This window comes from Pinus tabuliformis, chromosome 1_1 (genome assembly GCF_031772625.1).
Source record: "Pinus tabuliformis cultivar Carrire ecotype Pingquan chromosome 1_1, CPIR1, whole genome shotgun sequence".
Taxonomy (NCBI): Eukaryota; Viridiplantae; Streptophyta; class Pinopsida; order Pinales; family Pinaceae; genus Pinus; species Pinus tabuliformis.
This window is the reverse complement of record NC_142297.1, coordinates 547334170-547358831: the sequence shown is the minus strand read 5'-3', so window position 1 is coordinate 547358831 and position 24662 is coordinate 547334170. Positions and strand designations below refer to the sequence as shown.

The following is a 24662-nucleotide window of genomic DNA, read 5'->3' as shown; positions in this document are numbered from 1 at the left end:
GACGGAGATTGAGGTGAAGAGTAGAGTCCTTCTCAATGTTATAAAAATCATACAAAAAAACACAGGCAAGCCGAAAGCATTGATGGCAGCGAACGAGAAGATACCTGAAATAAATTTCTTGAGAAAACGCTTCATACCGAAATCATACAAAAAAACACAGGCAAGCCGATAGTATTGATGACAGCGAACGAGAAGATACCTGAAATAAATTTCTTGAGAAAACGCTTCACACAGACGTTACGAAAATTTCCCAACACTGGATTGAAACAGTATATCTGAATAAAAAGAGGGCAGATGGGTATTTATAAGCATCCAATCGACTACCCTTCTAAATCCAGCCGATGGCATCGAGAGGGAGGAATCGAGAGATGTATAGAAGATGAGTTAAAGGATCAAAGTCATCGACTCGCGCGGAAAAACGAACAGCCGGCAAAATTGGACGGTTTCAATCACTTCCGTTTCATTTTTAATAAAGATGAATGAGACGTTGTTACAAATGGTTTATTTTTTTAAAGTGCCCGGTGTATGGCTCAGCCGACGGGGCAGTCGGATAACTCGCATCCCGCTTGCTTTCTAATTTCTTTCGTATTGCTGGGCTGCAGCATATGTTGTTTCGTGGTGATTATTCCGGCTCAAATATTGTTGTAAAGATGGCTTAGATGTGACAATTATCAGCTTGTCTGATATGTATAAATGTAATAAAAAGAGGGCCCTATAACGCTTCTGCTTGGGAACTAGCCTCTCCTTTTTTTAAAAAAATTGTTTATTTTATTAAAGTGCCTTGTGTGAAATTTTTATGTTGGATTTTTTATTTTTGAGTGTGTTGAATCTATATATACAGTAAAAATAAACTAGTTTAAACAACACAAATTAAGATTTTGGCTTTTTTTCTGGAAACTTTAAAAAATCACACTTAAAATTAGGTAATCTAAAATATATATTATTTTTAAATGTAAATTTATAAAATTATTTGTTATTTATGTACGGCATCAAATTTCATAAAATGTTTAAACAAGGTTTTCAATAACCCACCAATGTCCTCATTTATAATACTCACTTAGTTAATGAACATGGATTCATCACATAATACTTGTTTTTATATCTAAAAAATAAAATCATCTCTCTTCAGGTTTGCTATCTAGTTTATAATATGGCTTACCCTTTCTCAAACATTAAATCCATCGCATTTTAACACCTAGATAAATATCACACCACTGTGTTGGTGCGTACACTATTTTATGTCTCACTTAATACTTCCTGAAGAAGTTTAGACACCTTGTCTTTGTGAATCCTCACTTGAATTCGTGTGTTATGAACATTGTTGATTCTTGTTAATATGAGAATTGACATCACAATTAATTTACATATTTCATGTTTTTGAATCTTACAATCACCACAATGCCATTTGCTTTATTATCTTTAACTTTGTCACTCACCATAATGTTATTTGAGCTTTTTGGGGACAAACTATTTAAGAATTTTGGAAATATCCAATGTTTCAAGTGAACGCTTCAACCATCATCAAGGACAACCAAAGCCTAAGTGTTAGAAAAGAGTCCCCTAAGAAGGGTTCCTAGGAGCAAGCGTCCCGCCCACCTCCCCGAGGAAAGGGGGTTGCACTTCCCACTATACTTAATGTGTTGCATGTGCTCTCATCGCTTCATGGATCATGGCACTGATTTGGCACAAGGTTAATCATCATTTGAAAATTGTGGGACGCATGGGGAGGTACAAGAGGGCTCAATAGAATAATTCTATCAAATTGGTAGAGCTGGAGGAAAAAATTGAAAATATAGACCACAAGTTGGCCATTCTAGCTAGTAGATTGGCCAACATCTCCCTCTCCTCAAATGAGTGTAGTGACTAGCAAGTGCAAATGCTTAGAGATTTTTCCCAATAGTTGTATGACTCACTAGTTTTTTTCTTGAAGCGTTGGTAGTCTCTTTTATCTTCTCATGTTGATGGATGCCAATATCCAACACAACCAACCTGTTTTTATAAGTTTCTATGCACAAAATTCTCTAATTAGACGAGGTCTTAGCAACCTCAATACTTTGAACTTATGCTACTAGTATGGTTTCCCTTTGGGCTGACCAGTAGTATAAAATATTTGGTCTATGTAATCCTCATTTGATGTAATGCAAATTGCCTAAGTTCAAAAAAGAAAAAAAATGAGGAAAAGAGATAATTGTTAGAAGAGGAGGAGTGGAAGTTGATTGAAAAAAGAGAATAAATATTTAATTAATAGATTGTTCCTTCTTCTTCTTTCCATGTAAATTGGGAGATCATTTAAATCTTATCTCAAAGAACATATTATGGACACCCCTCATAAATGCATCTTCAAGTCAGACACTGTTGAGCACTTCCTTAAATTGAAACACTTCATCTACTTTAACCAAACTAAAATTCTTGCATCAATGTCCTATTACACCTTGCACATTTCCATTCAATTCAATTGTACTAGAGTTTCGTAACATTTTAATCCTATCAATTTATGTTTGTAAACTTATGAAGTTTAAAGCAAAATATATGGAAGGACTTAACTTCTAATTCTATCAAATCTAAATTGATATTAACGAAAATTCTATTCTATGAAAGAAATTCAATCTAATATATCTCAATATGATCCGGTTCTCGAGCATTTATATATCTTTTGTAACAACCTCGGATTAAAAATCCATATAATAAAGTTAATGAAAGAAAAATAAGACCAAGGTCATGGGACACGTATGACAAGTTGAATCTTGGGCAAAACATCCTAGTGGGTGTTCATTTGGTTTATTATGGCTAAGGGAAATTGACAAAGGCAATGGCAAAGGATTTGAAAAGGCAAGAGAAATTTATTGGCATTTATTTATGAAAATAATGGAAAAGAGGAAAAAAGGAAGGTGAAAGGTCATAGGTTGCATGTCAGGAGGAAAATGAAGGAAAATAATCGAAATTGAAGAAAATAGGATCCTCATTAATAAAAATGGTTTTCACAACCTTTTTTCAGTTAAATTTTGGAGCTCTCTCTCTATTCTCTCTACTCTCACATACTTTTGCACACTTAGAGCATTCTTGGAGCACTCTACCATTAGAGGAAGGAAGGCAATGGAGGGACAAGAAAGCAAACGGAAGCGAAGGTCAAGCAAGGAAGAGTTGGATAAAGTCGCTACGATAGGATTACTTGCAGGAATAGAGTTGCATGTGTGATTTCCTTGCTAGTTTTGGCATGCATGGTACATGCATGTGTGTTTTTTGTTCTCTTGCTGTCACTGGCATGGGTTTTGCCAGGTTTGACAGTGGATTTTAGCCTTGTCTTTCCATTTCCGGATAGCCATGGTGCAATAGGTTCTCTCTTATTTAGTTGAGTTGGATTGTTAGATGGTTTCAAAACTAAGTGGGATGGTCTCAGGGAGGAAACACAAGGCCTAGGAATCCCTGGACCAATGAAGGTGGGATTACGGTAAAGCTTGATTGTGTATACCCTCATTGGGCCTAGGAATCCTCGACCGGTGAATGGTGTGATATACAGTAAATCCTAGAGGGTGGAGACGTACAAATTCCTCACGATTTAGGTGGAGAGATCTGGAGGCATCCATGTTTATATAGGCCTAATGATCATTGGACTGATATATAGTGAGATTGTGGTAAAGCCTGGTAGTGTATGTTTCTTGTTTGGGACTAGGAATCCCTTAGCGAGATTGCAATAAAGCCTGGTTGTATAGATGAGGGCTTGTGCCTAGGAATCCCTTGGTGGATTGCAATAAATACTTAGGAATCCCTAGTTGTTTTATTGTAAGTCCCACATTCATGCTTGGAATATGGCATGGGGATGATTGCGTGAAAGAAATATTTGGTTCAGCCAAATCTATGGTCACGTGGTATGTGGAAGTCCCTAACTTGGTTGCATTTGCATATGTTAATAAGAACTCTTTTCCTCTTGCGTATTATAAGTAAATGTGTTTGTTATCATGTGGTTATAATGGATGTTCTATCATTGTTATTCTGCTAGTTATATGTTGGTTATAAGCATGGTTTTATGACAAACTTGAGTTATGGCTCTCATCTTGTTTGGTTTCATAAATGAAATGTTAATGAATGTATGGCCTAATAGATGATATTGCAACTATTATGAGAGGGAATTAGACCTTCTTAACGATTCTCAGATAAGTATGAAGTCGCTATACTCAGATGTGTTTATATGACATGTAGATTACATGTTCATGATGTGTTTGACAAAATGTTTATCATGGTTGTTAGGGGTCAGTTCAAGTCCTTTTTAAATTTTTTGCGTTAATCGCCTTGAATCAATGTCATTTAACATTTCTGGAAGTTTCATGAAGTTCTGGGCAGAGGCATGAGTCCTAGCCCTAAAAAAGTGGCTCAAAATATGGGGTTGATGGCACAGAACTAGCTGAAAAAGGCCACAGTCGCATGGATGCCTTGCTGTGGGAGTGACTGGAGGGTTCCAGTCGCATGGAAGGCTTGTCATGGGAGTGACTAAGGGTCTAGTTTAGTCAAGAAGCAAGTTCTCTCATGGGTTGTACACTTGAAGGGGTTGGTTGGCTCCTGAAGGTTTTGTAGCTCCTGTGGAAGGTTAGTTTGGTTTTGGTTTATCGATTCCACTTCCTTAACTGTCCTTGGGGAGTTGAATCATATCATAGTAACTCTTCATCACATGTTTACCTCGGTGGACTTGTTAGCTTGGGTAAATGTGGTAGGAGGGTGTTACATAGAGGTATCAGAGCATGGTTCACCCCTTAGACTGGATGGGTGGAATGTATTTGTCATGCATACATCTCGGTTGTGTATGTGTTATTTATGCTTGTGGTCTATGTGCTTGTCGTGTATGCATGGTGGTGGTTGTTGCAATTGTGTCACCATGTGGAAGATGATGGTGATTGTTGTTGGATGTGATCGTCATGAGTGCATGTCGATTATGCATTTTTTATGCATTTCAGTGTCGATATGTTGTTATGCATGCATTTTCATGGTTATGTTATAGTCATGCATGGTAACTGGATAATGGTTGAAATGATGTTATATAATGATATGGTTATGTTTATACATGTATTGTGCTAATCTAGTTGATCTTGTAGACGAGATATCCTCCCCTGAACCATAATGGGGTATGTTGGCTATGTTTATATTTTGGTTTAGATGACATAGTATACTTGCAGGAAGAACATTAAAGATGACTAGCAAGATGGTAGACTACAGTTCATGAGACTCTCCCTATAGATCAAATGAGCAACATGGTGATGGACACTCTCCTAACATAGTAGACACATTGAGAAGTTTCAAGGCAAAAATAAGAAGTTGCAAAGAAGATAATGTCATAATCATTCAGGCACAAGAGAAACAAGCAGAGGTTAATGCAAAGACAAGGACCGCTTAGGATCATCCATGGACAAGAGGACAAGACTAACGAGGCATATGGAAGTAGGTTTCACAGTGGGCATAGGTTGGATAGGGATGACACGATCAGAGATGGAAGGTTCTTGGATACATCTGATAGGAGAGGTGATGGATACAAGTTTTATTCTAGTTTTGGTTTCGACAGGTACCATAGTCATCATCGTTATTATCCTTACAAGAGGAATGACATGGGTTATTTTCCAGATGAGTGCAAGAAAACCAAGCCACCTACCTTTGATGGAGATTTGAAAAAGCCAGATTATGCAGAGGCATGGTTACTTGGAATGAAGAAATTCTTTAAGTTGAATTATTACATAGATAATATGAAGGACATAATAGCTATCTTCAGCCTTAAAGGGAAAGAAGACATCTGTTGGGAAGATGTGAAGTGTGTTAGAGACATCAGGACATAGGAGTTGAGTTGGCATGAATTCAAGATACTCTTAAGGAAGAAGTACTTGTCAAAGAGGTACTATGAAAGTAAGGCCAAGGATTTCTATGCGCTAAAGATGGGATCAATGACATATGAGGAGTATACGACCAAGTTCCTGTAATTGTTGAGGTATGTATCGTATCTTAAATATGAGAAAGAGAAATTTCATAGACTTTTCAGTGGATTTCCATTAGAATTTAGAGATCAGATTGAATATGATGAGCCTCAGTCACTTGAAGAAGTCATTGGTAAGTTGAAGCATTGTTATGAGAAATCAAAGTGCAAGACAAAGTATTAGAAAAATTGGAAAGGGAAAGACAAGGCTAAAGATAAATGGCAGAAAAAAAGGACAAGACCCCAGGATGCAGGTGAGAAAGAGAATTTTGCACCTTACAAGAAGTTTAATGGATCTCAGCCTAGAGAACAACAAAATAGAAGTGGTGGTAGGAGACAATTACAATGTTCGACATGTGGTAAGGAGCATCTAGAGAAGGATTTTTCATAGAATCAAGGTGGTGGGCCTCAGATCTATAGTGCACATGAAGCGCAGACAGTTGGGGATGTTGGGTAGAACATTCCATGGATCTATGTAGTATTGGATAATAGGCAAGAAGATAACCAAGCATCTATTATCGATATGGATGGTAAGCATTGTGATCAAGTTGTTTTTATTTTGATTGACCCTGGGTCTAATTATAGTTATGTTAATTCTGACGTGGTGGATAAGTGTGGATTGAGTAAAGAAACACATGAAAAATGTTAGTTAGTGCAGTTTCCTACAGGTACAATGAAAAGAGTTTACCATTGGGTAAGAGCTTGTGCATTTGAGTTGAATGGTATGCCTACATCAGTGCATTTGAATGTGCTTCTGTTGGGATCATACATTATGTTGTTGGGTATGGACTAGTTGTATCTTCATAGGACCAAGGTGGATTGTTATGAAAAGGCCATTGTGTGCTTGGATGCTAATGGAGAATAGAGGATCTTATAGTGTAAGAAGAAGGAAACATTAGTTAGAATGGTCACAAGTATGCAGGAAAAGCGCAGTCACAAAAAAGGGTGTGTTTTATATGTAGTGCATATTTCTAGTGATAGAGGCAAGGATGTTGAGGATGTAGAGGTATTGAGTAGTTACCTTGTTTTACAAAATTTTCAGGATGTGTTTCCCGCAGATATTTCATAGTTACCGCCTCAGAGAAGTGGAATTTTCTATTTAGTTGGTACCAAGGGAAACACTAGCATCAAAGGCACCATACATGATGAACACACCAAAGTTAGTAGAGTTGAATTTGCAATTGAAGGAAATACTTGACAAAGGATACATCAAGTTGAGTGTGTCGCATTGGAGTTCTCCAGTGTTCTTTGTAACGAAGGATGGTACTCTCAGGTTGTGCATTGACTACAAGTAGTTGAACAAGGTAACCATCAAGAACCGGTATCTGTTTTTGAGGATTGATGATATGTTTGACCAATTGAAGGAAGTAGCAATGTTCTCAAAGATTGATTTGAGATCAGGATACCATCAGGTACGCATCAAAGAAGAGGATATTTGGAAGACTTATTTCCAAACTAGGTATGGGAATTATGAGTTTATTGTAGTTCCTTTCGGTCTAACTAATGCTCCAACTAATTTTATGTGCTTGATGAATAGTGTGTTGCATCCTTATCTGGACAAGTATTTTATTTTGTTCATTGATGATATATTGATATATTTTAAAAATTAGTAAGAGCATGCTGGAAATTTAGCAACATTACTGAGGTTGCTAAGGGAGCATCAATTGTATGCCAAGCTTAGTAAATGCAGCTTCTTTCAGACAAGGTGCATTACTTGGGATCTTGTTTCCAAGGAAGGCATAACAGTGGATCCGGAAAAGATAAGAGCTATTATGGAATGGGTAGCTCCTAGAAATGTGGATGAGGTAAGATCATTCATAGGACTAACAAGTTATTATAGGAGTTTCATCAGGCAATTCTCATGGAATTATTGTCCTCGGTTACATCATTGCAGAGGAAAGGTAAGAAATTTGAATAGAGAGAGGAATGTGCAGCAAGTTTTGAGCAGTTGAAGCAATTGTTGACAAATCCAGATAAAGAGTTTGTGGTGTGTACATATGCCTGCAAGAGAGGAATTGGTGGAGTCTTGTTGCAGGAGGGACAGGTGGAATGTTACGAATGAATGAAACTGAATGAACACAAGCAAAATTATGTGACTCGTGATCTTAAGTTGACAACGATCATCCATGCTTTGAAGATGTGGAGACACTACCTTCTTGGCATGAGGTTTGTACTTATGAGAAACCACAGTCGATTTTGATACTTGTTTGACCAACCGAATCTAAATTCCAGGAAAACTAGATGGTTGGCCACGATAAATGAGTTTGTCTTCGAGATTAGGTACATTACGGGAAAGGAAACATGGTTGCATATGCTCTTAGCAGAAGAGTGTAGGTGAATCATATAGCAACTATGAGTTCTTATGGGACAGATCTACAGGATCAAATCTTAAAGGCAGGACAACATGATGACAGGTATAGGGAGCTTAGGAACAGGTTACAGTAGGATATAGGTGAAAAATATGTGGAATATTGTTATACAACAAATGGTTTGATCAGATTTAGGGACAAGATCTATGTGTCAGAAAACAGTGATATCAAGAAGCTTATATTTAGGGAATTTCATGTTAAACCGTATTCAGGTCACCCAGGATATTAGAAGACATTGATAGCAGTGAAGAAGTTCTATTATTGGCCAAATATGAAGAAGGAAGTGGTAGAGTTTGTGGTTAGATGCTTGGATTTTCAATAGGTAAAATTAGAGGGTAAGAATTTACGTAGATTACTACAACTGATTCCAATTCCATAGTGGAAATGGGAGGTCATTTCCATGGATTTCATTACAGGTTTTTCGAAGACATTTACACATCATGATTCTATTATGGTTGTGGTTGACAAAGGTAGCACATTTCACTCCATTGAAACCTACTTATTCAGCTAATGATGTAGCATAGGTCTTCATTAGGGAGATAGTGAGGCTACATGGTGTTTCAAAGAATATTGTGTCAGACAGAAATGCTAAGTTTACTTCCAGATTATGGAAAGAGTTGTTTGCAGGTTTGGGTACAGAGTTAGCCTTTAGCATAGCTTATCATTCACACACAGATGGACAGAAAAAGAGGCTCAATAGGATTCTAGAGGACATGTTGAGGAGTATCTTCCATTGGTTGAGTTTGGTTACAACAATGGGTATTAGGAGTCACTGAGGATGAGTCTGTTTGAGGCTCTTTATGGGCGAAGTTGTAACAGTGCTATTCATTGGAGTGATCTGAACAAGGTGTTGATAGGACCAAACAATTTGGTAGAGATGGAATAGGAAAAGAAAGTTATCAAGAAGAATATAAAGGTAGGACAAAACAAGAAGAAAAGTGCAGTCGATCAGCATAGGTTGTTTAAGGAGTTTTAGTTTGGGGAACATGTGTACTTGCACATTAAGCCCAAAAAGAGATACTTAAGGATTGGGTAATGTGCTAAGATGGAACCTCAGTATTGTGGGCCTTTCAAGATCCTTGAGAGGATTGGACCAGTGACCTATAGACTTGCACTTCCTCTGACAATGAAAGTCCATGATGTTTTCCATGTTTCATTGGTTAAAAGATATATAATTGATGTTGATCATGTTATTGATTGGTTTGTATTACAGGTGGAGGAGAAGGAGAATTCCAGCCGGAACCTTAGTGTATTTTGTAGAGAAATATGTTCATGCTTCGGAACTAACTAATCGAGTAGGTTAAAGTGTAGTGGAAGCACTTTGGGCCCGATGAAGCAACACGGGAGATGGTTGATCAAATGCGTGTTGTGTATCCTTCTCTTTTCATTGGTTGAGCGGATGTCTTTTGGTATATGTTTTGGCATGGTGTTTTGGTATATGTATATATGTATATGGATGTAAATACTGCCATGAGATATGTTATAAAGCTCCAATAAGTGGTATGGGTGTCATGTTATTATGTTGCCATGTTGGTTTTATTTTCAGCAGGTTAATCATTGTTAATATGGCATCGAGCTAAGTTATAAAGATCCATGGGTAATATGATTTGCTTTTCAATGGTCTCGCTAGTTGTAGGTGTCATTGAACACCAAAGATGGTGTCCCCTAGGGGGGTGTTTGTAACAAGTACGAGTTAAAAAACCATTTAATAAAGTTAATAAAAGAAAAATAAGACCAAGGTCATGGGATACGTGTTCTAAGATGAATGTTGGACAAAACATCCTAGTGGGCGTTCATTTGGTTTATTATGGCTAAAGGAAATTGGCAAAGGCTTTGAAAAGGCAAGAGACATGTGTTGGCATTTATTTATGAAAATAATGGAAAATAGGAGAAAAGGAAGTTGAAAGGTCATAGGTTGCATGTGAGGAGGAATATGAAGGAAAATAATGGAAATTGAAGAAAATAGGGGCCTCATTAATAAAAATGATTTTGAGGAATTGTTCACAACCTTTTGTTAATTCATTGTTGGAGCTCTCTCTCTATTCTCTCTACTCTCACATTCTCTTGCACACTTAGAGCATTCTTGGAGCACTCTAACATTGGAGGAAGAAAGGAAAAGGAGGGACAAGAAAGCAAAGGGAAGTGAAGGTCAAGCAAGGAAGAGTTGGATCAAGCTGCTACATCGAGATTACTTGCAGGTATCAAGTTGCATGTGTGATTTCCTGGCTATTTTTGGCATGCATGTTACATGAATTTGTGTTTTTGATTCTCTTGTTGTCATTGACATGGGTTTTCCAGGTGTGACAGTGGTGTTCAACCTTGCCTTTCCATTTCTGATAACCAAGGTGTGATGGGGTTTCTCTTATTTGATTGAGGTGGATTTCTGGATGGTTTCGAAACCGAGTAGGGTGGTCTTAAGGACGAAACACAAGGCCTAGGAATCCCTAGACCAGTGAATGTGGGATTGCAGTAAAGCTTAATTGTGTATACCCTCATTGGGCCTAGGAATCCTCAATTGATGAATGGTGGGATATACAATAAATTTGAAAGGGTGGAGATAGAAAAATTCCTCACAATTTAGGTGGAGAGATTCAGAGACATCCATGCTTATATAGACCTAGTGTTATGAAACCAATTCACAAAATGGAAGAAAGAGATAGATCAATGACTTAAAACATAGCCTCTTCAAGGGGGAAATCTCCTTTACATTACACAAATGAACAATTCTTGGATGATACAAATGAAAAGACTTCCTTTCTATATATAGGAGTCTAAGGGGTCACAATATAATTAGAGCCGACATAACAATAATAATGTAAGGGCACAACAATAACAATAGTGGGCTTCTATGGGGCACAATAATAACAATATGGGGACAACATGGGTACAAAAATAAAAATAACGGGTACAATGACAATAATAATAAGGGAATATGCTAGTATTATAGGGACCTAACATGCCCCTCTCCTTCAAAAAAGTGTTGTCCTCAATGCTTGAGTAGTTCTTAATGCTTCTGTATAAAATTCTTATCCTCCCATGTAGAAACTTCAGTGGGTAAGTTCTTCCACTTGATGAGATACTCTGAAATTGATCGATTTTGCAGTTGTCGAGTTCTTGTTTCTATGACTGCTTCAGGTTCCAATATGATTTTTCCTTCCTCGTCAAGCTCTGGAAATATTGTTTGAACTGGGAGCTTGTCACCTATAACCTTCTTTAAGCATGAAACATGGAAAACTGGGTGCACTCAAGAAGGTGCAGGAAGTTCCAATTTGTATGCAATAGTACCAATCTTTTGCAACACCTTGTACATACCATAATACTTTGATGATAATTTATTATCCTTCTTAGCTTGCTTGAGGGACATTTGTTTTTATGGTTGTAGCTGTAGAAATACGCAGTCACCTACATCAAAACATCTTTCACTGTGATGTTGTTATGCCTGTTGTTTCATTCTATTTTGTGCCAAAGTGAGGTTATCCTTTAAGAGTTGGAGAACTTTTTGTTGATGATCAATGTGATCTTCCACTGCTTGAACCTTATAATTTTCTCTTAAATATGATGTGATGGACAATGGATGATATCCATAAAGCGCCATAAATGGGGTCATTTTTGCTGCAGCATGGAAGGAAGTGTTATACCACCATTCAGCGAGAGGCAACCATTTCACCCATTGTGTCTTTTTATCAGATACAAAGCAACAGAGATATCCTTCCAAACATTTGTTCACTATCTCAGTTTTCCCATCAGATTGAGGATGATAACATGAGCTATGAACTAACTGAGTACCGAGACAAGAAAATAGTTATGTCCAAAAATTTCCAGTGAAAATAGGATTTCTGTCACTTACAATAATCTTTGGGTTTCCATGTAGCTTTTGAATTGTTTCCATAAATGCAGTAGCAAATGTACTGGCTTTAAATGGATGAGATAATGCACAAAAGTGTGCATACTTGGTAAGTCTATCAACTACCACCATGATGACACTCTTTCCTTCGAACTTGGGTAAACATGTGATAAAATCCATTGAAACCTCCTCCCAACGTTAACTTGGAATGGATAAAGGTTGTAATAGACCTGGGGTCTTAATTGTCTCAACTTTATTTTGTTGGCAAACCAAACATTCTACCACAAACTTTTGAATATCAGATTTAAGGTCATCCCAAAAAAATTCCTTCTTAACCCTGTGGTAAGTTTTTAAAAATCCTGAATGCCCTCCTAAGGGAGATGTGTGCAATTGCCTATGAATCTTTTGTTTGAGTTGGGAATTCTTACAAAGGTATAAGCGATCTTTGTACCATAACAAAACATTTTTCCAGCTAAATGTATTAGATGTACTTGGATATTGCTACAACTTCTGAATGAGTGCCCACACTTCTTTGTCATTCTTCCATTCATCCCTTGCTTTGTTTATCCAATCTGGTTGGATAATAGAAATCGCACAAAGAAATTCTTCCACATCCTCATCCTTTCTTGAGAGTGCATTTGCAACAACATTTTGCTTCCCTTTTTGTAGATGATTTCAAAGTCATAACCCAACATCTTTGTGACCCATTTTTGCTGCTCTTCTGAAGATAATATTTGTTCTAAAAAGTATTTAAGACTATCATGATTTGTTTTTACCTTGAAGTGTCTTCCCATTAGATAAGGTATCCATTTCTTAAGTGCATGTAGTATTGCCAACATTTCCTTCTCATAAATCGCTTTGTGTAAATATTTTCCTTTGATTGGACGACTCTCGAAAGTAATGGGTCTTCCTTCTTGCATTAAAATAGTGCCAATTCCATTTTCTGAGGCATCATATTCCACAATAAAGGTTTTTGTGAAGTATGGCATAGCTAACACCGGTGCTTGGCACATTTCCTCTTTAAGATGCTCAAAGACCTTCGTTGCTTCTAGAGTCTAAGAAAATGCATCTTTCTTCAGTAATGTTGTTAGAGGTGCCGCTATTCTCCCATAATCCTTAAAAAACTTGTGATAATACCTTGTCAACCTGACAAATCCTCATAGATACTTTATGGATGTGGGGATTTTCCATTCCTTAATAGCTTTAGTTGATCTAGGTGGATCCAAACACATGCAGAAGTCCAAGAGGACTTAGGAAGGGTAAAAAATCAAAGTGTTTGGATTGTGCTTGAACTAGGTTCATGTTGAAGATCTCGTCGTCGTGATTACAGTGGTGCAAACGGTTCGTCAAACCAAGTCCGTATGCAAAAGTTAGGAGAAGTCAAAGTTCAGGGTTGACTTGGGTGACTAGACAGGCTTAAGGAGGCAGCAATTTGGACAAAACCCGACCACTAGATTCTGGCCAACCTGGGCTAGATTCTGGGAGAATTTTTGGCCTGTTTAATTTGTCTCCTTTGGTCACTTTTCGAATTTTCAGAAATGGCTAATTGTTTTTTGAATATATATATATATATATATATATATATATATATATATATAGGCCAATGGGCCATGACCCCCGTTGGCCCTCCCTCAACCATCGGAACCAACATATTAAATTAGGGGTGGGCGACCATGACCCCACCACCCCCAGAGCCCTCACAACCATAGAACTAGACATGGTGGGGGGCGCAGGCTGTCAAACCCGTCACCCCTCCACCTCACCCAAGTATTAAATGCACAGCGGGATATGGAGGGAGTGGACCACCGAGACCGATGGACCCGCCTCCCAAAAATAACATGCAATATGGTAAAATTAGGAGGGGTGGGATTTGATCCCCCAACCCCTCCTCAATAGAGTTTTAACTTAACCAACGTGCCCAAACCTCTTTCTTGTTTATTTCGCCCCCAAATTATATGCAAACCTTCATTCATTTGAGCGTCGGGGGGAGGAGGCCAGGAGTGAGCACGGATTTCTATGCAGGTGGAACCCTGAGCAGGGTAGAGAGGGGTCCAGAACCATGATTTGAGCAATTTCTCCAGGGGGAGGAGTCCAGGAGTGGGCATGGATTTCTATGTAGGTGGAACCCTGAGAAATGCAGAGAGGGGGCCAGAACCATGATCTGAGCAATTTCTCCAGGGTGCCAGATTTTCACTTTGTCAGTTTTCAACAAATTTTATATGGTTTCAGCATTTCTCAGTGCCACGAACTCAACAGTGTTGTCCATTTCTCCATCAAAGATCTGTAATTTTTGGACCTATTCAATTTTGGAGGTATAAGGTGATCAATTTTATTTTGATGTACTTCCATTATTTTGCCATCTAATGAAAACAGGGCCTCCCCACTAATTCGAGCAGGGCCTGGAGATGTAGTCCCTCTTAGACGAACTCTGATATCAATCCTGTGTCTTCTATGCATGACTTTCTATTCTTCTCTTCCTCTTCTTTTATGCACTTGTAATTTCATGGTTAAATGCAAGCTTAATATATAATTCTTTAATGCATCACAAGGAAAATATTTTTGGGATCAAGTGATATCGGAGTTGGTCCTTGTAGATGTGAATTGCATGTTTGTATGCTAACAAGAAACAGGCTCCGAAGAGGTGAAGGGAAACTAAAGTATTTTGATCCCAAGGTGGGGTGTGCACGTCGAAGGAGGAGCATGGCAGATGAAGAGGCTCACTATGAAGAGGAGCACAATTTTCGCAAAACCTTCTATACAATGGCAGCAAATGTCGGCCAGTTGCTTTCACTGAAGAAAGCAAAAGGAAAAAAGGCAGAAGACCAAGGTTCAGTGCATGGAGATGGTGGAGAAGAACCCCCTCCTTCTCCTTCCACGAGTGAAAGCTCTTCTTCCTCTCATCACCATCATCATAGAAATTCAAGGGGTGCATCTAAGAAACCTTTCTTTAAATTAGATGTCAAATTTGATCTGCCCATGTATAATAGTGAAAGTAATGCAGAAAAGCTTAATAACTGGATTAGGAAAATTGAGATCTATTGCAGGATTCAACAGATCAAAGAGAACGAGGAAAAGGTTCAGTTGGCCTCTCTTCGGCTAGGTGGCACGCTCTCGTCTGGTGGGAGAGCAAATTGTGAAGCAGTAAGAGTGTGGGTAATCTTCTTTCCTCATGGCCTAGTTTCATTTCTACATTAAAATAACAATTTTATCCCTTGGGTTATAAGCAACAAGCCTTAATGGATTGGAAATACTTAAGGCAAGGCAAAGGTGAGGATGTTCAAAGCTTTACTGAGGAGTTTAGAAAACAAGCACTTAATTTGGGCATTGCACTTGACTCACCTGAAGTAGTAACTAAGTATATTGGATCATTACATAGTTACATTAGACATTCATTATTATTGTTTGAACCTACTACCATTGACTCGGCCAATGTAAAGGCCATTCATCTAGAAAACAGGGGAACACATGGACGAGATGACCACCCAAAGAGAACCACAACAAGACTCTAGGAACTTGAGAAGATCAACCACTGCATTCAAGCAAATAATGCTGAGCTAAGGGGGATTTTACAGGAGGCAAGGGAAGAAAATCAAAGATTACTATGCCAGTTGCAATCCAAGGACGAGGCCTTGGAAAAGCTGCAACATCACTACCAGTTCTCCAATTTCATATGATTTTCATGATGATGAATTCCGTGCATTTGGAAAACATACTACAGGGTGATGAGCCCCAATTTTTGGTACAATTTGGGCTCATATTGGCCTACTTACCTTGCTAAACCATTCATCTTTTATCACTTATGCATTCATTTCTTAGTGTATTCGTGTTATTTGTAGGAAGAAGGGCAGGCATTATATCTATGTGGCTAATACATGATGATTTCAGGTTTTTGGCATTAAAGAGAGCAAAAGACCACGCAAAAGGAGACAAGGAGACAGCAAAGGTGACATTGCGGGTTCATAGGGAGGTTTTCCACGGTCTTGATGACCTTCCTCGTGATTTTCACCTTAACTCCGAGCTCCAACAGCTCTCCCCACCGAGCTTAAAGGCAGCCAACACGTTCTACAGGATCAGCAGTTTTACAGCAGTTTGACTTTCAGTTGGACAGCCAAGCTCCACGAATGGAGGAAGCCAGCTTGATCTTCATTTTGTATAAATATGAAGGCCGTAGCCTTTGTTAGGAGCTTTTTGAACTTTTGGACTGATATTGTAATTTCTGAACACAGCTCGGTGTTTGTTTTTGTAAGCCAGTTTTGGCATGACATTAGAATTTTGATTATGAATAAAGGCAAGTAGATTTGGATCTAATTCTGAGCTTTTAAGGGAGCTATAGCTCTCAGGTTAGGGCCCAACCTGAGAGCAATAGATCTCCTCTTCTTGTAGTGTTATTTGCCTTTCTTTCCAGCACTTTGTTTCTTTGTTTTGATATGCATTTCAAGAACACAGTCTGCTGATTTGATTTCTTTAATGAGATTGAGTAGGATTAGCTTGTGGTTAAGTCACTTTCAGTTGCTTAGATTAGAATAGGAGGATTGTAATTCACTGGAGCTCCAAGAAAAGGTTGTTAGTGCCTTCACTGCCATCTCTGTTTAAGGATTGGGGTGCAGTCTATACCAACCACCAAAAAAACGCAGTCTTTTTCCACTTTTATGCAAGCCGCAACACAGTCTTTTTAATCGTGGATCCTTCCATGCATTTTTCCCTTGAGCCATACTTCGTCATTACAATTCCATGCATGACTTTTCTTCATGATTTACATTGTTGTTCATTGGTTTAATAGCACAGGTAGCACAGGTTAATGGATTCTCGTTTTTGGTGCAAGACATAAGTAATTTGGTTTATTTACACTGCTCAATATCATTCCACTTCCTTCTTCTTCTTCTTAACCACGCCTAAATCCACCTACTCGACCTATGTTCAGCTCGTTCACCTTCCAACTCTTCCATTGCCCACGTAGCTTCATCTTTTTGACCTTTCGTTGTTTCCATCCTTCTATTCACCAACCAAATCCGTGCACTCTCTCTCCATCTTATTTCTCTGCCCCTGAGTCATCACAAGATCCATCTCCACCTTAACTATCCACCCATACCGCTCCATCACCTCGCCATCACCCAAAACTCCCACGGTAGAACATCCTGTAGAAGTTAGCAGATTTCCTGTAGAATTCCTTAGTTTCCTGTAGGATCCCCTGCAGACATCCTGTAGAAGCCTGCAAACTTGGTTGCCGAGCACTTGAACGTTGTAGACTTCTGTGGACTGATGCTAGGGACCCTCTGGGACCTCTCCTAGCCCTCCTGACCTTTCCCAAGCTTTCTCTCCCTTCGCACCACCTCTGCACAGCCAAACCCTAATAAGAAACAAAACCGTAATCACTCCATCCACTTAAGCAAAAATACAAAAACAATGTTCTTTTCAATGGAAGTAGTTTGATTTCATGCATTTCACATCATTAGAAGTAATGGCATCCTTTTTAGACATTTGCACTTTCACTATTGCATCATAGAGGTCAAACTAGTCAAATTAGGGTTTACTAGGGTTTCATGTTTTGGTTGGCTTTCAGTTCATTTTTGCAAAGTAGACCAATTTCCTTTGAGATAGCCTTCGTCCATCATTTAGAAATCTTCTTCTGAGAGAATATAGAAGTTGGCTTGAGCCCTAGTGGACTTGTGCCAGCTGACCAAGTGACAGCTGCGACAAGAGCTAGTACTTGTGCATACAGCACCGTCGCTTCCAAGTTTGTACGAACTACCGGGTTGATAAAATTAGAGATAGGAAGCCCCAGGAGTTGTAGCATTATTGCTACAATACTGGAGCCCACCATCTTTTTGGCGCCGTTGCCAGGGAAGCGTCAAAGTATTGGTGATTGCCGCTTTTCTTCTTTTTTCCACTACAATCTTCTTCTAAGTAGTTTATTCCGTTTCCATTATGAAATTTCATTTATGCAAAAGTAGATTAGCATTTCTTGCTTTCTTAGATTAGCATTTCAATTCCGCAATTTCATTTCTGCAAGCGTAGATTAGCATTTCAATTCCGCAAGCGTAGACTAGCATTTCATTCCTGCAATTTCATTTGAGAAAAATAGATTAGTCTTTTCCTGGTTTCATTTCAATTCCGCATGTTCATTTTAGCGAGATAGTTAGTTGCAGTTCAATTTATTTCAGTATTGCAAGTAGAAGTAGAAAAAAAGAAAAAATCAAGCAAAAAGATTTCATTTCATGCCTTGTAGGAGTAGAGATAAGTTAGAAAAATGATTGCAAAAAACCCCCACTGCTTCACACAGCCTTCTCTCTTCTTCGATGGCTGTGATTGAAGAACCCCTGGGTGGACATGAAGACATATTTGAAGAATCTCTAGGGGAGAAGAAGAAGAAACCATTCCTCTGGAGCAAATGGCTACAAGTAGAAATGTTGGGAGCAACATCTTGTCCAAGGATGAATTTGAAAATCAGATCAAAGATTTCAAGAGTGATATGAGGCAGTTTCTTGCCATGCAACTGGATACCTTGCGGATCCAACAGAAGCAAGAGAAAGCCAAGAGGGCTTTGGTCATTTTTTGTCCTAGGTGCACTAGAAAGCATCCTAGGAACGAATGTCCATTGTACTCCATAGAGGTGTGTTTTTTCTGTGAAGAATACCATCCTACAGATCAGTGCCCTTCCTTACCCAGATTCAAAGCTGCATATCAGAGAGCCAAAGGAGCCACTGAATCACTCTATTACATGAACCAAAGTTGGCCGCATGGACCTAGATCTTACCAGCAGGAACTGCAAGGGACACCCGAGACCTATTATGACCCCTATCAAGCCACTTTCATGCCTTCTTGGGGTCCCCCTGCTCATCCTTCCTGGTCTACACCTCCTCCTTGGTCATATCCTCCTTGTTCCTTCACAGATCCATATTATGCCCTACCAGTTGCTCATTCATTTCACTCTTATGCTCAGCCACAGCCTCAGTGGAATGCACCTTATCAGGAGTGGAGGCCCCAGTACAACTCTCATCCCGCTCATTTTCCTCCACCACCTGCTCATCCACAACCATCGCCTCCTCCTCCACCAAGGCAACCCCAAATGCCTACCCAACCACAATGCCATCCATCTCCATCTCAATTTCACACCTCCACTCAACTACCCGTACCATTTCCAAAGCCATACAATGGAGCAGCTCAACCCCATTGCAAATCTGAGGCACAACATATGCAAATGACTTCTTTTGAACTCAATGATGTTCACCAAAGCTCAGGAAGAGTGTTGCAAAAGAGAGAATCTATTAACAACATTGAAGGACCAAAGGAAAAAGAAGGTTCCAAAGAGGAGATCAAAGAACCATGGGCTGCACTTGATGAAGAGAAGAGATCATAATCAGAGATCGAGAGAGTTCCTTCATGGTTACCATCAAATCTTCCATGTACTCAAGAGACATATCAGCAAAAGGAGAAAGATGAGAAAGTCATGATAGAAAGTGACATGAAGAATGATCCAGATCAACAAAAGGAGGAAGATGAGAAAGTCATGATAGAAAGTGACATGAAGAATGATCCAGATCAGCAAAAGGATCAAGGATATCAAAGCTATATTGAGACATGGTTCCATACAGTCACTAAGTTGCAGCAGTACTCTCTTCCTCAGCTATGTTTGATCCCTTCAAGGTCAAATCATTTGGTCCCTGAGATCTGGATACCTATCCAAGCATGCATTTCGAGCCTCCACATCATTTTGTCTCTAATCTCGATGTGCACATGGCTCCATTGGAAGTATTCTTATACTTGAGAATGAGTTTGTTTTTCAAGTAGGGTAGGGTAGAAAAAAGAAAAAAAAATGAAAAAAAGAGGAAAATAGAAATCTAAGGTGAAAACCTCCTCGGAGGCGCCTTAGATTGGCTCATTGATTGAAAATCTCCATGAGGCGGTCAATGGGTTGAAAAAAAAAAAGAGAAAAGAGAATAAGATCTTTGGGTGAAAACCTCCCTTGGAGGCGCCCAATGCAGGCAATTAGGGTGAAAACCTCCATGAGGTGCCCTAGTTGTCTTTCAAAAAAAAAAAAAAAAAGATTGGAAAAAGATCCTTGAGTGAAAACCTCTTTGAGGCGCTTAAGGCAGATGGCAAGGGTGAAAACCTCAATGAGGCGCCCCTGTTATCTTTCAAAAAAAAAGAGAAAGAAGAAAAAAGAAAAAAACAAGGTCAGCAGATTCATTATGTAAAATTGCATGCAGGTGTTCTATGGAGGAGAGGAAGCCTCTCAACTCAAAGCCAAGGGTCCTACATTTATAAACAATGCCCCAGGTCCAAACCCTAAGGCTTCCTCCTAAAGTTGCAAACGAGTAAGATAGACAAGAAGCCACAAACAAATCACAATATTCAAAGTACATATGGATATAAATAAGTTAGACCATAAAAATATCCATTAGAAATCCACATTCACAAAGATAAACAATGTGAGCTCGAACGAAACATAAGTTTCTTTATTGCAATGATAGTAGCAAGAGTTGGTAAAGCTACAACTTGATCCTAAGTGTTAGCACCAATGAAGCTTTCCTTCAAATCCTTCCTACCTAGGCCAACAGAGACCTCTCCAATAGAAGTAGTATGATGCAAGATAAAGGGGCCCAAAATCTATACATGGAAACATGGGTTTCCTGAAGACAAGAAAGATAGCGCAAACTTAATTTGAAGAAAATCATTAAGTTGCTTTTTAAGCCAACCAATAAAGTATGTTTATAACACCAAAAATGAGTTAATTCAGTTAAGCCACAAGCTCCTATATGTGGGTTGTTAGCCTAACCCATAAACCCCCCTTGAATAATAGGTATTCTATATATTTATTCCATTTTAAAAAGTTGTATGGGCAAAGCAACAACTAAAAGTATCCCAAGAACACTTCGAAGCAAAAACACCTAAAATGTAAGACGAGTACAACACGAGTAAAACCGCGCAAATCACATTCCATAATACACAAGTCTCTGTAATGGAACATCTAAAAAAACAGAGTACGAAGCCAAACATGTAAAACCAATAAAAGGCGAACACTTTACAGGGAAGGCTTTAACGCTAAGTGAAATGCAGTCCCACAAACTCAAAAGCCACCATGCAGACGCATGCAGACGCGCGTTAAGTTGTATGGTGGAATGCATCTGAATGTTATAATCGGCCAGGGTTCAGCCATCCTCCAGCGGCTTCGCGCCAAAAACGAGCCTCTGCATATCAGAAGGAAAACCTTCCTTGTCTTGAATCCTAGCCTTCACGTCATCAATCGTATCAGAGCTCTCAACTTCCAGTATGATGGGCTTGTCTGCGAACGCTCTCACAAGTATCTGCATACCACCACGGAGGCGAAGGACAAGATGCAACGTAGATTCCTTTTGAATGTTGTAGTCGGCTAGAGTCCTCCCATCTTCAAGTTGCTTCCCAGCAAAGATCAATCTCTGCTGATAAGGAGGAATCCCCTCTTTGTCCTGGATCTTGGCCTTCACGTTATCAATAGTGTCTGAGCTCTCAACTTCAAGAGTTATTGTCTTTCCGGTCAGGGTTATGACAAAGATTTGCATCCCTCCTCTGAGACGGAGAAGAAGGTGAAGATTCGATTCCTTCTGGATGTTGTAATCGCCGAGAGTGCGGCCGTCCTCCAGTTGTATTCCGCCAAATGCCAGCCTCTGCTGGTCAGGTGGAATCCCTTCCTTGTCTTGAATTTTAGCTTTCACATTGTCAATCATGTCAGAGCTTTCGACTTCCAGAATGATGGTCTTGCCAGTGAGGGTTTTGACAAAGATCTGCATTCCCCCTCTGAGACGGAGATTGAGGTGAAGAGTAGAGTCCTTCTCAATGTTATAAAAATCATACAAAAATACACAGGCAAGCCGAAAGCATTGATGGCAGCGAACGAGAAGATACCTGAAATAAATTTCTTGAGAAAACGCTTCATACCGAAATCATACAAAAAAACACAGGCAAGCCGATAGTATTGATGACAGCGAACGAGAAGATACCTGAAATAAATTTCTTGAGAAAACGCTTCACACAGACGTTACGAAAATTTCCCAACACTGGATTGAAACAGTATATCTGAATAAGGAGAGGGCAGATGGGTATTTATAAGCATCCAATCGACTACCCTTCTAAATCCAGCCGATGGCAACGAGAGAGGGAGGAATCGAGAGATGTATAGAAGATGAGTTAACGGATCAAAGGCATCCTCTCGCGCGGAGAAACAAACAGCCGACAAAATTGGATGGTTTCAATCACTTCCTTTTAATTTTTAATATAGATGAATGAGACGTTGTTACAAATGGTTTATTTTTTTAAAGCGCCCTGTGCATGGCTCAGCGGACCGGGCAGTCGGCTAACTCGCACCCCGCCTGCGTTCTAACCTCTTTCTCGCCTGCGTTCTAACCTCTTTCGTATTGCTGCGCTGCAGCATATGTTGTCTCGTGGCATATGTTGTCCCGTGGCGATTATTCCAGCTGATGTGATGGCGAATATTGTTGTAATGATGGTTTCGATGTGAAAATTATCAGTTTGTCTGATATGTATAAATGTAATAAAAAGAGGGCCCTATAATGCTTTTGCTTGGGAACTAGCCCCTCCCTTTTTTAAAAAAATTGTTTATTTTATTAAAGTGCATTGTGTAAAAATTTTATGTTGGATTTTTTTATTTTTGAGGGTGTTGAATCTATATATACAGTAAAAATAAACTAGTTTAAACAACACAAACTAAGATTTTGGCTATTTTTTTTTTCTGGAAACTTTAAAAAATCACACTTAAAATTAAGTAATCTAAAATATATATTATTTTTAAATGTAAATTTTTAAAATTATTTGTTATTTATGTACGACATCAAATTTCATAAAATTTTTAAACAAAGTTTTCAATAACCCATCAATGTCCTCATTTATAATACTCACTTAGTTAATCAACATGGATTCATCACATAATACTTGTTTTTATATCTAAAATATAAAATCATCTATCTTCCAGTTTGCTATCTAGTTTATAATATGACATACCCTTTCTCAAACATTAAATCCATCACATTATTGACACCTGGATAAATATCACACCGTTGTGTTGGTGCATACATTATTTTACGTCTCACTTAATACTTCGTGAAGAAGTTTAGACACCTTGTCTTTGTGAATCCTCACTTGAATTCGTGTGTTATAAACATTGTTGATTCTTGTTAATATGAGAATTGACATCACAATTAATTTACATATTTCATGTTTTTGAATCTTACAATCACCACAATGCCATTTGCTTTATTATCTTTAACTTTGTCACTCACCATAATGTTATTTGAGCTTTTTGGGGACAAACTATTTAAGAATTTTGGAAATATCCAATGTTTCAAGTGAACGCTTTAACCATCATCAAGGACAACCAAAGCCTAAGTGTTAGAAAAGAGTCCCCTAAGAAGGGTGCCTCGGATCAAGCGTCCCACCCGCCTCCCCAAGGAAAGGGGGTTGCACTTCCCACTATACTTAATGTGTTGCATGTGCTCTCATCACTTCATGGATCATGGCACTGATTCGGCACAAGGTTAATCATCATTTGAAAATTGTGGGATGCATGGGGAGGTACAAGAGGGCTTAATAGAATAATTCTATCAAATTGATAGAGCTGGAGGGAAAAATTGAAAATATAGACCACAAGCTGGCCATTCTAGCTAGTAGATTGGCCAACATCTCCCTCTCCTCGAGTGAGTGTAGTGACTGTTGGCATTATGATTCAAGTGTTGTCCTTTATGGCAACTCACTCAGAGGTTGGTACAGATGCTCAGAAGTTGGTACAGGTGATGGCAACTTAATCAGAAAACAGATCCTAGTACAGCTTGCCAAGGAAGTTCATACACGCAGGTTTGTTAAGCCCAAGTCGCGTGTACACGCAGGTTGGCTTCAGAAAAAGCGCGTGTATGTGGAAAAGTACCTTTGGTCCATGGCGGTTAGTCCTTGGAAGTTGTGCCTATAGTTTCGGACCATTGTGTCTCGACGGGCGTGTCGATCCCTAGTTTTGAAGTTGATGGTATTGTGTTTCTATGGTTTTGGCTCTTGGTATTGAACAAGGCCTAAGGCTATATAAGGAGAAGATCACTAAGCAAAGAGATTGTGATTTGGGTGTCTGACGCAGTGAGTGGATCTGATAGTGCTGGTTATCTGTTGGGACGCTTGGCAAGGGTCGGAGCTGACAGCGAAGGCAGAAGTAATCATTTCTAGATCTGCACGCGGGTTGCCTTTGGAGAAAGCGCGTATACACGCGGTTCTGGTATAGTGAAGTAGCGTATGCATGATAAGGGTTGATATTTCAGGTTGCTGCTGATTCTAGTGGTTGTAGCAGAGTTCTGGATTCTGGTTTGGGTTCTGGGTTCTTGATGACAAGGTTTCAGTGATGCTGTATTGGGTTGTTTAATGAATTATGATGCAAGTATAAGTTGATGATTGTATTGCGGTAATGTTTGCTTTGTACTCTTGGATCCAGTCTGAAAATTGATGAAACGTGGTCCCTGAAGGTTGT

General features: G+C 39.0%; 1 pseudogene; it reads right to left on the bottom strand.

Moving 5' to 3' along the window:
• Window positions 1-21093: 21093 nt before the first annotated feature.
• Window positions 21094-24662, bottom strand: part of LOC149214275 (polyubiquitin-like) — a 69279-nt pseudogene continuing 65710 nt past the window's right edge.